Genomic DNA, 5903 nt, shown 5'->3' on the forward strand with positions numbered 1-5903 from the left:
TCTTGCACCGTAAGGAAGCAAAGGAGAGGATGTTGTCATGGATGCCTGGTATGCTCTTTATACAACACAAATGGACATGTGGATTAATACGGTTCTTTATTTAATGAACATTTACTTAACTGGGATAAAGTCTATATTTGTGGTACTAGTTCATCAGTAATAGCCCTCTTGCAAACAGTATTAGTAATCTTGCTTCTACAAACTTTAGTCTCACTGCTAGCCCTGCTATAGTCACTAATCTGGTCACTATGTACTGTCATAGCCTGTGACTTGAACTGAGTTCGCTCTGCGTATATACTGACAGACTCCAACTAGGATGAGTGAGTCAGTCAGCTCCTCTGGTCATTGGCGGCAGCTAAATACTTGCTGTCGAGAGGGCGTTGGCAGTGTGTTGCTTGTCAGTGTGTCTCTAGCCTCTCTCCTGATGGGCACACTTGATCCAGCGCATACTATTATCGATCTTCGTGCTACATCAATCCATAATAGACAGGTCCATGATAGACAGGTCCATGATTAAGGAATTTGTTGCTAGCACACTCGAGCAGATGAAATTTCGATGGATTGCTCACGCGCTGCCTGCGGTATGTAAGCTGTTAGAGAATCTCAAACCAGAGAGAAGTGTTGTATGCAGTAGGAGTAAGTAGTTGCTATCAGTCTGGTGTATCGAGTTGGCTGGGCCGGTCGTGTGGAGCGATGGCGGTGCCTGAGCGTTGTAGTATAAGGTAAAAGCAGCCTCGTGCATATGTACTATTGTTATATCAAGTATCATGTAAATGTTTTAAGAAAATCTCTTACTAATAATCATTCTTATAAAAATTAGCTTTTGACAATTATTCATCTCAATTTAAAGAATTTACTAATTTCTCCAATCCATGCTCATCCCAATTATTGTAAAGACAAATCAGTTGTTTCTTTTTATACATGACAAATCTATCGGCCAGCATTGCACTGGGCTGTGCCAGAAAAATTTCTTATAGGAGCAGATATATATGCGTTATCCGGCGACCTTATTGAGGTAAGAATTTTCAGTTTATTCAGAATGAATTTTCAGGGCCATGACGCAGCACTGCTGATGTCCAAAATTTACCAGTTTAAATTCACATTCAATTATTGAAAGGTTATAAGTGAGCCACAATTTTATTGAGAGATTGGTCACGTTGTATTATTGGTAGGTTACGGAATTTTACTGTTGAGAGGTTACACTTGTTGACAACGGACAAGGATAGTATTTTTTTGTCAATTTCTGAGAAGAAGTCAGTTATATATCTGCTCTTATTTACTTAATGTTAAATGTAGTTTGCATCTGGCGCAACGCATTTACTAATTTATCACTCTTTCTTTCACAGATCATCGACAATTTATTGCTCTTTGTTGTTATTGTATTTGTTCCATTTTTGTTTTGTCTTTGTTTGATTTTGTGCCAAATTTTGACTTGTGCGATGCGCAATGAGTGAAAAAGCCGACTCGAAGGATTTGACCGATAATACTAGCGACACTCAGTGTCATAATGATAATCCTCTTATTACGGATAATCAGTGTGCACCGACCACTAGTAATGATTTTAATCCTAATGATGAACAAACAAATTCAGTTATGTTCACACTAAATTTAACGACAATTGATGACGCGGCACATTCCGATGCAATGAATGCTGCCCAGTTTGACACACCTGATCTGCAAAATTTACACAGTGAATAGATAAATGTTTCTAACGAAGGTGAACAATGTACTCAAAATATGTCAGATTTATTTGATTCCGATGTAGTGGCAAACAGTGCTCATCCAATTAGCAAACCTTTTCATGAATCAGTCAATGACTAAATGATAACAGAAAACGTGGCAAACGTAGATACACTATCACACAGTACAGATAATAGAGTCGCTAATTTTGGCTTGGATCAAGTTATGGCATTATTACTACAACTCGATGAAAAATACGACAACTTAATGAATCGAACAAACAACTTAATGAAAATCTCAAACAGTCGAACGATAAACAAGACAGCAATTACAAACAACTTAATGAAAATCTCAAACAGATTAATGAAAAACTTGACACCTCTACTGACAGCTTACTGAACAGATTACAGCCGTTGCCGAACAATGTAACAAAACTAAAAAACAGTTACGTGAGGTGATTAAGGCTAGTACTAGGAATAGTAGTGAAGAAATTAGATCCGTTGCACAAGAAATATGTAATACACATTCAGCCACAACAAAACTCCTTAGAGATGAAATTAGTGCAGTTGCTAAACAATGTTCAGAAAACGCAACACAGTTACGTGATGAGTTTAAATTAATGTCAGCAGAACTTTCACACACACTAGATGCGAAAGTAGACAAGAAATTCGAACAACAGATCAGCCAAATTGATGAACGTTTCAGTCACCACCTACAAAACAGTGAAACGCGTTACTGTAAATTTATACAGGAACAGAATTAAGGAAAGAAACAAGTCATGGAAACAATCACTGCACAGAGACAGGAAAATAAGCGTAAGTTGTTTGTTGTTGTTGTTGTGGTCTTCAGTCCTGAGACTGGTTTGATGCAGCTCTCCATGCTACTCTATCCTGTGCAAGCTTCTTCATCTCCCAGTACCTACTGCAACCTACATCCTTCTGAATCTGCTTAGTTTATTCATCTCTTGGTCTCCCCCTATGATTTTTACCCTCCACGCTGCCTTCCAATACTAAATTGGTGATCCCTTGATGCCTCAGAACATGTCCTACCAACCGATCCCTTCTTCTGGTCAAGTTGTGCCACAAACTTCTCTTCTCCCCAATCCTATTCAATACTTCCTCATTAGTTATGTGATCTACCCATCTAATCTTCAGCATTCTTCTGTAGCACCACATTTCAAAAGCTTCTATTCTCTTCTTGTCCAAGCTATTTACCGTCCATGTTTCACTTCCATACATGGCTACACTCCATACAAATACTTTCAGAAATGACTTCCTGACACTTAAATCTATACTCGATGTTAACAAATTTCTCTTCTTCAGAAACGCTTTCCTTGCCATTGCCAGTCTACATTTTATATCCTCTCTACTTCGACCATCATCAGTTATTTTGCTCCCCAAATAGCAAAACTCCTTTACTACTTTAAGTGTCTCATTTCCAAATCTAATACCCTCAGCATCACCCAACTTAATTCGACTACATTCCATTATCTGCGTTTTGCTTTTGTTGATGTTCATCTTATATCCTCCCTTCGAGACACCATCCATTCCGTTCAACTGCTCTTCCAAGTCCTTTGCTGTCTCTGGCAGAATTACAATGTCATCGGCGAACCTCAACGTTTTTATTTCTTCTCCATGGATTTTAATACCTACTCCAAATTTTTCTTTTGTTTCCTTTACTGCTTGCTCAATATACAGATTGAATAACATCGGGGAGAGGCTACAACCCTGTCTTACTCCCTTCCCAACCACTGCTTCCCTTTCATGTCCCTCGACTCTTATAACTGCCATCTGGTTTCTGTACAAATTATAAATAACCATTCGATCCCTGTATTTTACCCCCGCCACCTTTAGATTTTGAAAGACAGTATTCCAGTCAACATTGTCAAAAGCTTTCTCTAAGTCTACAAATGCTAGAAACGTAGGTTTGCCCTTCCTTAATCTTTCTTCTAAGATAACTCGTAATGTCAGTATTGCCTCACGTGTTCCAGTATTTCTACGGAATCCAAACAGATCTTCCCCGAGGTCGGCTTCTATTAGTTTTTCCATTCGTCTGTAAAGGATTCGTGTTAGTACTTTGCAGCTGTGGCTTATTAAAGTGATTGTTCGGTAATTTTCACATCTGTCAACACCTGCTTTCTTTGGGATTCGAATTATTATATTCTTCTTGAAGTCTGAGGATGTTTCGCCTGTTTCATACATCTTGCTCACCAGATGGTAGAGTTTTGTCAGGACTGGCTCTCCCGAGGCCGTCAGTAGTTCCAATGGAATGTTGTCTACTCCGGGGGCCTTGTTTCGACTCAGGTCTTTCAGTGCTCTGTCAAACTCTACACACAGTATCGTATCTCCCATTTCATCTTCATCTACATCCTCTTCCATTTCCATTTCCATAATATTGTCCTCAAGTGCATCGCCCTTGTATAGACCCTCTATATACTCCTTCCACCTTTCTACTTTCCCTTCTTTGCTTAGAACTGGGTTTCCATCTGAGCTCTTGATGTTCATACAAGTGGTTCTCTTATCTCCAAAGGTCTCTCTAATTTTCCTGTGGGCAGTATCTATCTTACCCCTAGTGAGATAAGCCTCTACATCCTTACCGTACATTTGTCCTCTAGCCATCCCTGCTTAGCCATTTTGCACTTCCTGTCTATCTCATTTTTGAGACGTTTGTATTCCTTTTTGCCTGCTTCATTTCCTGCATTTTTATATTTTCTCCTTTCATCAATTAAATTCAATATTTCTTCTGTTACCCAAGGATTTCTACTAGCCCTCGTCTTTTTACCTACTTGATCCTCTGCTGCCTTCACTACTTCATCCCTCAAAGCTACTCATTCTTCTTCTACTGTATTTCTTTCCCCCATTCCTGTCAATTGTTCCCTTATGTTCTCCCTGAAACTCTGTACAACCTCTGGTTCTTTCAGTTTATCCAGGTCCCATCTCCTTAAATTGCCACCTTTTTGCAGTTTCTTCAGTTTTAATCTACAGGTCATAACCAATAGATTGTGGTCAGAGTCCACATCTGCCCCTGGAAATGTCTTACAATTTAAAACCTGGTTCCTAAATCTCTGTCTTACCATTATATAATCTATCTGATACCTTTTAGTATCTCCAGGGTTCTTCCATGTATACAACCTTCTATCATTTATTTACGAAAGCAAAAACATATGTAGACGCCAACATTGCGACAGTATCAGACGAAATTAATACTATAAAGCAGTTGAACACTGAATTGCATAGTGAAATCTCCGCTCTTAAAGCAAAAGCAGACACACACACACATTAGACTTTCAGACAATGAGCAGCAGACTTGAACAGTTGGAATTAATACAGGATCCCGATGTTATTAAAGCAGACATTAAGAAAGTAAACAAAACCACACGTAAAATGCAAAAACAAATTAATGCTTGTGACACTAAAAATGACGATCAGGTAAAAGCACTGACTGAAAAATATGATGAATTGGCCCGTCGTAGTGACGTTATCGAAAATAACAATGACACTAAATCAGATGATACGTCACCAATTTCGTTCAATCAAACACCCGAATTCCAAAACTTACAGTAGACAATCAGTGAGATAGGTTCGTCCAATAATAAATTATGTAGAAAATTGTCACCTTTACAGCACGAAGTGACGGAGAAGAGAAATGTTTCAGCCTCTAACACGACACAGCGTATGGCACATTCCGACCATGTCTCACACTCACACAGCCAGTATAATTTAGGTAATTTACAGAGAGTACGTGACTTAGATACCGAACAGTCACAGACAAACAGATCATCATACAATCCTGAACCTGCTCAGACATTCAGAGACGATAATTTTGATTACAGGCACTTTCTATCCGTTAGGAAATTTAAGGTATTTAAAAATGACAGAACACAGATTCACCCCTTGGATTGGATACAACAGTTTAGCTTTGCTTTTCCACCAACTTGGCCCGTAACACACAAACTTGAATTTATTTGCAGTTTTTTGGAAAGCGAACTGGCAACTCGTATGAGACCGATCACGAGACAATGCTACTCAGTAGAAGAATTTCAGAATGCTCTTCTGTCAGTATGTTGCTCGAAGACGACACAGCACGGAATCAAGGATCAATTAAATAGCTTACCGAATTATGAGAACTCAAATTTTCCCACTGTCACGCAATTTTTTGAACACATGGTCCAACAAAACCAATACTTAAGTGAGCCATACAGTGAATCAGAACTTATCCAATTA

This window comes from Schistocerca cancellata, chromosome 6 (assembly GCF_023864275.1).
Source record: "Schistocerca cancellata isolate TAMUIC-IGC-003103 chromosome 6, iqSchCanc2.1, whole genome shotgun sequence".
Taxonomy (NCBI): domain Eukaryota; kingdom Metazoa; phylum Arthropoda; class Insecta; order Orthoptera; family Acrididae; genus Schistocerca; species Schistocerca cancellata.